The following is a 9,489-nucleotide window of genomic DNA, read 5'->3' as shown; positions in this document are numbered from 1 at the left end:
GCTGTAGAAACTGTACAAGCCATAAAGAAGACAACGGAGGCTAACACCAACCTCGGTGCATATTGATTTTTTGCCATTATATATATATATATATATATATATATATATATATATATATATATGGAGGGTTGTTTTTTTAGACTATACAGAATTGACAGTCACCTGGGGTAGCTAGTGCAATTGCAGTACTCCTTGAACTAGATTAACTGAAGCGGCAGACATTACTTGCATGGAAAATCAAACTGCACAATACATTACTCAACAATAATAATTATTTACCTTTTAAAGATTACTTCAAAACACAGCAATTTACTAATTGTAGCCAGTAAGTTAGCAAAGCATATCCACTTGGAACAAATTGTAAGGATCACGCACATTTCAAGATGTGTGCCATGAAACTTGTTCCACTTTCTTAACAAATGTCATTTTGCGCAATGAAAGAAAGTAACTGAGGCGTCCATGTACATTGTCACACTTTGGGAGTGAATATGTCGAAACTGACACCATCCTGAAAATTCGTTTCAAGGAGATGCATCTCATGAACTACCAGCTGCAATTCGTAAATTTCAATATGCGTCATAATAGTAACCAATTAGACAATTTGATTGGTAACTTTTTGTTAATTGGTCAATTGTTAACTGTCATTTCAATTTCTCATGCAAGAAATGTTCAGACTTTTTTACTAGTCCAGCTCAATCACTAGAATTATGTTACCTGCTACAAGTAATTTTTAGCAATTATTTGTAGTAAAGAAAAGGCACCCGGTATGAATGTCAAGAGAAAGGTTTATCCAAGTTTTCGGTGCTTTTTAATATTTTCTCGGAGTACTAGTGGCAAAAAGAAATAAGGGTTCTCTATCTTAAAGTTGCAAATTTGTATGAAAACCATGTGTCTTGCAAATAGATCTTATTTAATTTTGCATGCTTACATGAAGTGGAATGAATGTTGCATGTGAATGAAATTGAAAGAGGCTACACCATTTTCTTAATACAGCCCTTGGAGCTGATTTGCCCACTGACAAAGATGAAGAAATGGCCATGCGAAGTGCGACACCCTTGGCACAAAGTAAGTTGAAGGATGTATGTGTTGCTATGGGCATGAGAGCTAAATTCCGGCATTTCCATACCTAATTAGAGCTACTGACAGTCTGCACTCAAAAAGGCCCATTGAGGGTAAGGTTTCATTTGTGTTGTATTTCTTACGTGTAATAACAGTATAAATTATTGACTTACAGCCCTCATAGAGGAACCAGCTTCAGTGATAACTGGTGAGTTACTGGCATGCTTATGTGCAGCATTTGTTGTAAAACATGAACTTTTCCTCTTTCTGTATGCACAGCAAGTGGAGCTGGTGACAAACCATCTGTGACAGGTAGCCATGTTTGCATGTTTCAATTGTAGGAAAGTTCTAGCACTGCACCCTTCGCAAATGTTGTAAATATTTTTCAGGGGAGGACTTCGGGTATTTGCGGAATGGCTCTGTAAGTATAAATTTTGCATCTAATCTGGGAAGTTCTAGCACCCTATGATCAAAACAAGCAGGTTATGTTTGAAAGTAATGAATGCAAGTGGGCAAACAGTAAAGGTTATAATATCCAATCTGTAGATGCCAATAGGATTAGTAGCATGTTGTATGTTAACACCTGCAATTATGGAAGCCCAGATGGTTAAAGAAAGTTCACAGGACAATTATTAATGTGTAACATGACAGTTTAAGCATAAGCTGTGGGGTGAGAGCAAAGCATGTTTCACAGACATGTTCAGTTAAGCAGATTTAGTAGTTATGTCCCACTTGCTACTCTACCAAACCTTCTTTACATCCAGCTTAACAGCACATCTTTTGTCACAGTACTTGTTTACTCTCAATGAGAAGGTGTTATTATTTTTGTGAGCTATGCCTATTCGCTAATGAAACAGGTATAGTAACGTCGTCAAAGCAGGTGCCTGCAGAACATCTCTAAGCTGCTCCTATCACTTATCGGTGTGCAGCATCTTGGCATGCTGCCAATGAACATGGCACAAAAGTGAGAAACAAGCTAAGAAAAGCTAACATAAATTTGTGAAATGTGCTGTAAAATAAATGCAGCTATACAGTACATGTAATATGCTGGCTTGTAGAGAGTGCAGGCCGCTTGTATTGGAATACTTGCATCTACATTTTTAGTAGCTAGACATATTACTAACACACCTTGGTGTAATGCACTTGCAACAAGTTTAAAGATACCTGAATTTTATGTTACTAGTGCTAAGCTGCACTTCTTGCATAGTGTCTGCCAATAGCATATCATAGAAAGATGTTGCTTCTCTTCCTTGATTTTTACAGTTTCATCTTCAGAGAGGCATTTGCCTGACGTCAATACAGGCTAAAAGAATACTGAATCATAAGAAGCCCACATTAGTGGTGAAGGAAACAGCCCAAGCCATATGGCGCAAAAGGTTTTGGCGGCACGCAGCGTGAAAGGGGGCGTACCTCCAAGATAAAAGAACCTTGGCGAGCTTCCAAAGCCTACGTTGACACCCGAGAAAGTCAATATTGTTGAAGGTTTGTCTGCTGTGTATATCTCATATAAATTGATATGGCTGTTATGAAACACGCATGTAACAATTGTTACTTGTTATTTTGCAGCAACCCTGTCCCATTGGTCACGGGTAAATGACATTGATGCATCAGCGGCAGCTGGAAACTTGACTAACATACTGTCAGAAAAAATACAAGATTGTATAAAAGCAGAGAGACGAAGAGGTCTGTTTTCTTGAAACAATGACGACCTTGCTACTTCAAGGCAGAGCACAGACGCCCTAGTCCTTTAATTGTGTTATTAATAAAGTTATTTATTCTACGTGGAGTCCTTTAAAGTGTTTGAAGCGCTAGGATGACTATTATTCGCAAGTTCCAGATCATTTGAGCTAGCTGGAGTACATGGACATTCTGGCACAGAGGGGGGCAGGTTCTGGGACTACGACCAGCTGGCAACCGGTCCCAGATCCCAACTGGTCCCAGGTCACAACTGGTCCCAGTTACTGACTAGGAATGTGTTCCTTAAACCAGTTGAACTGGAACCAGTTGCACGCCAGTTAAATACCAGTTAGAAATTTTCACCTGTAAACTTTTGTTTGGAAGTTGCCGAAGCACTAATTATAAACATACATTATACGATATTGTTTCGGAGGTGTCTGATCTAGCCATTTTACTAGTGGGCGATTTTCATTTACCAGACTTGAAATGGGAAAGTGGTACATGAGAAATCGTAAATGCAAGCCGTATTATTGTAGAAATGAAAAACATGGTTGACAGTTTTGGCTTGATACAGTATGTCCTGGAACCCACTAGACTTAGTCATACCCTGTATCTTCTGTTTTGTAACTCACCTAATTTAATTAATAATGTAGATATAATTCTAGGAATTAGTGTTCAGGTTGTCGTTGCAGGTACTAAAACAAAAACTCAGCGCACAAAAAAAAAAAAAACGCACCAGTAGACAGGTATTCTTCTTTGATAAAGGTGACAATTTATAAATTTCCCATAAACTATTTGACTGTTTTTGAATGCTTAGTAGAGGAACAACACGATGCAGATTACTTGTGGAGCAGATTTAGCAATACATTGGTTGCACGTGACGTCAGATCCGGTTTACAGAGCGAGCGAGCGCCATGTTTAAGACCACGAAGTCGGGCTATAGTCGGGCTGCCGCGTGCTGCGCGCTGCTTACCGCCACGCCTAAGCTTCTTGTCGACATGGCGAAAGAAAACGTGCCCGCGCTTTGCCCTTCGTACTTTCAAGAGCTTGTGGGACTGACCCGGGTGCATTACCGAGCGAAAATTGAAATGTGCGATGGCATCGACCCCTACGAACTGTGCATCGGTGAGGACGCTGCACCGAACATCGATCTGCTGCCTGCCATGACACACGGCGACATCGTCAATTATTTGGTGCTTTCGACAAGCCACGTCACTCTGCAGCAGATGAAGGCCTACAAGTCACTGAACAGCCACAACTACTTCACCGGCGGATGGGTAAAGAGTGTAGCAGCAAACCAGCTTGCATTGCAGCGTGTCATTGTTCTAAGCGAGGTTAGTTGACGCTTTTTCATGTTACGGCCGAAGTAAATGTGCATTTTTCCGACGTCGCTGCAGTTGTGCTCGTTTGGTTCCTGTAGAGAATGCCTGGTTTGTTTTACTTTTGTACGCTACGGTTTTGTTGCTTACGACGACCGCATGTGGCAGTGGTCAGAAAAAAAAAATGCATAAATTGTGAGGATATGACCAGCCAGATGTCGGTAACATTAAATGAAAGCTAGAGCTGAATGCTAATTCCTGGAGGCTACTTCTGAGCTTGCCTGAAACTAGTAATGCAGAAGTAAAATCAAACTCACCTAGCTCCTGTAAAATTTTAGGTATGTTTGTTGATAAAGCAGCATGGAACCACACAGCCAGTTCTGTTGTATTCAGCACATTCAAGCTGTCCTTTAAAAAAGAGTACTTACTAAGATTTCAATCAACCTTTCAAGTCAACCACTCCCAGCACCTATGAGAGTCACTGCTGAGTGTGGATTTTGGCCAGAACAGATGGCACTGTTATTACCACTCATTGCACTTGCATGGCAGGTGTAGGTGAAGTATGTTCGCACGTTGCCGCGACATTTCGCCACTGAAACTGCTGTGAGGCTGAGGGACTCTGTTACTTGCACAGAAAACAAAAATCAATGGCTACCACCCCAATTCGAAATGCTGAATTCAAGAGGCTAAGGGTGATTGACTTCTCATCAGTGAAAATGGAGAAGAGGAAAATGAACAGCATTACAAACAGCAGTTATGGTGAAGAAGCCCCATCTTCACAACCAATCCCAGCTCCAATGAAGGCAGAAACTGAGCAGGTTTGCAGCGATAGCAAAAGCAGGGGCCATGCCAGCGTTATTCATGCTACATGAAGAATATAACGCACTTTATCAGCGATCACAAAAGAAAAAACCTGTGATCCCCCGTAACCTTATGTGTGAAGAGGCCACCTCTGAGGATTTGTCTTCCTTGGTGCGCCGGGGTGAAGTGTTTTTAAAAGAAATGGTCATAACAGAAGAGATGGTGCAGCATGTGGAAGCCACAACAAGAAAGCAGTCCAAATGTGCCAAGTGGTTTGCATGTAGAACAGGCCGGGTAACTGCTTCTGTTATGAAGTGTGTGTGCAACACAAGTCTGAGCTAGCCAGCAATTAGTTTATTAAAAAAAAATATGTTACCCAGAGAAAAACAAGTTTTCTTCTACAGCGACAGAATGGGGATGTAAGCATGAAGGCACTGCCATCTCCGCCTACCAGAAACAAGCAGCGCAACACCACACCAATATGACACTGAGAAGAGTTGGTGTTTAAGTACAAAGTATCCCCACCTTGCTGCATCCCCAGATGCTCTTGTCAGCTGTTTGTGTTGTGGTGAAGGTCAAATTCCCCTACTCTGTGATAGAGTCTGGGATAGAAGCTGTGTTAGGAAGCAAATATTTCTGCCTAGAGACTAGTACAGACAGACTTCGCTTGAAGAGAACTCATGGCTACTTTTATCAGGTGCAGACACAACTGGCAACGTGTAGTGCAAAGTATTGTGACTTTGTTGTTTGGACACCTCGTTCAGTGCATATTGAAAGGATAATGGAAGACAATGCATTGTTTCATAGAATTGTGGGATCTGCAACACAGTATTTCATGCATGTTGTCTTACAGGAGCTGTTTGCAGGGTATTTCACCCGAAAAGATGCACCGGAGGCTGGCACTAGCTCCCAAAAACCTGTCTACTGTTACTGTCAAGGCCCAGAGACAGGGAAAATGGTGGCATGTGATGGGGAACTCTGCTGATACAAATGGTTACACTACACCTGCATTGGACTAAAGCGAGCACCGAAGCAGAAACTCTGGTTTTGTGCAGATTGTGAGCCACTAAAGAAAGCATAGAAGAGTCCCAATGGCAGGCATTCAGGTTTTCAGTGGACAGAAACAATTACTAGCACTACCCATTCATTTGTCGCTCCACATGAATGTTCACCATCTTGCCTAAATTTCCGTGTTGCATTGCACAAATCCACACTGGGCTCAAGCGAGAAAGTGCTGCATATTACTTTGTGTATCAAACAAGCTTGTAGCATGTGTAAAGTAGGAGAGAGTAGAGAAAAAGTGATCTTTGTTAGACAGAAAAATTGATGATGAAAGCAAAGTAACAAAGCATACAAAAAGCAAGACAACATTTAATGCACGATGAAAGCATCAAATATACAGCATAAAACTCTGCAATGATGAGGAGTGCTAGCTCATTTGTCAGACAAGTGCAAAAAATATAGGCTTTTATAGCGCACTTGATTTAATTTATGCATGAAGTATTTACTGGCAGCAAAGAGCAATTGAAGTGTTTGACGAAAAAATAAGAACATCACACTAGTCTCTGAACTGTCATCATTAAGTTGTGGCTTCAACTACATTTGTTTTTATCACTCACATCATGTGACAATAAAAGGATGTTATTTGGAAGTCTTCTAATTTCTTCTGCACATTTTTATGTAATTAAACAGAGTGTGCAAGTAAATATGAAGAAATATTTTCTGCATGCAGTTAAAATGGCCAGAATTACAGACACACTTTAATCAATACATGCAAGTACTGCCATCTGCAAACTAACACGAATGTGTCGCAAACTTAGCCACGTGGTTTTGGATTAGCAGGAACGAGAGACTGGCAGAAATTAGTCCGTGCACAGCACACGACAGCAATCTTGTTGTGTGGAGTGAACTGGTGTGGCACTTTGCGAGTCGCATACTCTAGTGGCAGGACTGACTTCATCATAACATACTTGTTCCTAACCAGGCCGATTACCCTTTCAATATGTATTCTAACATTGGCAAGTTTCCTTGTCTCTACATCTACTGTCGAGAGTTGCCTTTTGCCCTTTGTGAATGCAGGAATGTGCAGCGTTGCACAGTACAGACCTACATTGTCCGCAATGTTGAAGCCTCGATCAGCCAACACCATGTCCCCTTGTGACAAATGATCAAGAATGCCACTGAATTCGGTAATGTGCTTGTCAGGGGTCCTTCCTCCCCAGTCCTCAGAAATAAAAGTGATTACCCCCTTGGGACATATTCCTATGAGGTACTTGGCTGCATTACTGCACTTATACGGAGACCAAGTCTCACTCCTTGGCTTCAGAGATGACAGCCACTCAAGTTTGATCTCAAAGCAATAGATTATTACAGCTACCTTTCTCCGAAAGAATCAAAAAAGTCCTGTGGCATTGTCCTTTTTATTGCATGCCTTGAGGGCCATGCTATTAGGGGCTGAAGTCTAGCAAATGCAACATGCAGCCATTTGTCAAATATTCGACTTACAGTTGATTCAGACACACTGAAACGGTAAGCAAGGTCTTGGAATGGCAGATTCAACCTCAGCTTCATCAGGAACACCAAAAATTCCCCGAAGTTCCCCAATGAGTTCTGCGGTGTGTGCTTGATAAACACCTGCACATGGTTGAACACTGACAGAAGGACTGCAAAATTCGGAAGTCCTCTGTAAAAGGCCACCTTCTCGGGCTGTGCATGAAGGGATACCTGTGACATTAACGCAGACTGTTTCTGGCTTTTCAAAGTGGTCAACTCGCTGGTTACTTTCTGGTAGTCCTCTTGTAGCGCTTGAAGATCTTGGCACGTGAGGTCGGTTTGCATTTCAACTTCTGCAAAAGGTAATGAAATTAGTCAGAAGTGCCTATCAGCGTGAACCCCAGGCATAGAAGAGGAAAGCCTTAAACAGTACAAAGTACAACAAGTACGGTGATTGTGATTTGTAGTAAGGGAATGAAACAGAGGAAAGAAAGCAGGGATGTTAACCAGTCAGGAGTCCAGTTGGCTACGCTATGCTGGGGGAAGGGAGATAGAGAGGCAGGTAAACGTGCACGGACACGGACGATATGTCTATCGTGAGCAAAATAACCAGAAGTTTGCACCAGTACAAGGGTAGGCAGCATACAGCATTTTGTTTTATAATTTCTTTGATAAATTATAGAATATATTTACATACCATCGTTCGCTCGAGCATTACAGGCAGCGGTGCAACGAAAAATTGCTACAGTACTTGAATATAAGGCCAAGAAAACACATCATGGGCAACTTGATGCCTTTCACCGTGTATTTGGCATTTCTGCGTTTCGTTTCATGAGAACTTGCTTTGTACTCTGAACCAAGGCATTGAATGATTACCGTACAGTCGCATTGGTTAGTTATGATAAGGGGAGGTAAGATAGGTTGCCTGCTGCAAATAATTATGGGATTAGAAAATAACGATGCCCTCCCAGAAATTCATGAGCTCACACCTTTCTATTTTTTTTTTTTGACGCGCTTTCAAGACCATGGCAGGGATGAAATTATTACGTTGTGATTTGTGGTAAGGAAGAGATGCTACTTACTGCAGCCCTTGTAGGGAGCACTACTCAGCGTCTTGGGGTGAAGGTGAAAGGGAATGAAAGAGTGGAAAGAATAAGAAAGCCGCAGTGGAGGGCTCAGGAAACATTTGACCACCTGGGTATTTTAATGTGCAATGAATCTAAGTACACGGGCCTTTAGCATTTCGCCTCCATCGAAATGCGGCCGGGATTCCATCCCGCGACCATCGGATCTGCAGCCAGTCAAGTGCCATAACCACTTACCTGACTTGGACTCCAGAATGGGGCCTACTGGAGAGGGCTCATCATGCTCTGGTTCTGTGTCCATGGCAGCAGGCAGCACGAGCGATGTTCCAGGCTCCGTGGACGGTCTGCTCGCTGCGACAGCATCCAGCTTGCTTTTCCGTCGCTGTTCACAGCGGTGAAAACACACGGTTGCTCCAGCAGTGTCAGGTCATAACGGCCGTGGCCCAGTCGTAGACTCGGCGCCCAGTCAGGGTTTGTGTCATCTATTAAATTTGCAGTTTTTCCTTTTGAAAGAGGACACGTACACGTATGTTGCACAGTTAAGCCACAGTTAACAATTCAAGGCACGTTTATTCAAGGGGAAAAGCTTGTCTGAACGCTGCTATGAATCTCGGCAGCAATGGGAGAAGCGACAGAAGTGCGTCAGTGAACGCGGTAAACTTGTGCATAACTTGAAAATACCCTTACCTGTGATGAAGCAAAGACTGCAGACACGGATGTATTTCTTGTTTTTCAAGCCTTCTCTGTTAATGCGCGCCAGCCAAGCGTTCCGGCACTGTTCAGACAACAGCCTTGTTCGTGCGCACTGATTTGTGATAATTGCGGGCAAAATAAACATTCTAAGGCTTCGCTGTGCCTTGTCTTTAGAAGAACAAGCTCCACTTCTTGTTCTGCAGCCGAAAATAGCACAAATCGTCATGATAAGCCAGAGACGTGTCCGCAGAACAGATCTCGTCGTTGCGAACTTCCCCACTATGATTCCAAACAGTTAACTGCAAGTGTTCTCAAACATGGTGGTTTCTGGTCCTCTAGTTCCCGGATGTGACGTCCGTGCA

General features: G+C 42.4%; 2 pseudogenes; one reads left to right on the top strand and one right to left on the bottom strand.

Moving 5' to 3' along the window:
* The first annotated feature begins 217 nt into the window (after nucleotides 1-217).
* On the top strand, nucleotides 218-2,839 carry LOC126529748 (uncharacterized; annotated as a pseudogene).
* A 3,368-nt stretch (nucleotides 2,840-6,207) lies between these two features.
* Nucleotides 6,208-9,209, bottom strand: LOC129384433 (uncharacterized; annotated as a pseudogene).
* Nucleotides 9,210-9,489: the final 280 nt, after the last annotated feature.

Source organism: Dermacentor andersoni, chromosome 9 (genome assembly GCF_023375885.2).
Source record: "Dermacentor andersoni chromosome 9, qqDerAnde1_hic_scaffold, whole genome shotgun sequence".
In the NCBI taxonomy this organism is placed as follows: domain Eukaryota; kingdom Metazoa; phylum Arthropoda; class Arachnida; order Ixodida; family Ixodidae; genus Dermacentor; species Dermacentor andersoni.
Note: the sequence above shows the minus strand (reverse complement) of the source record. Positions and strands in the feature narration are given on the sequence as shown.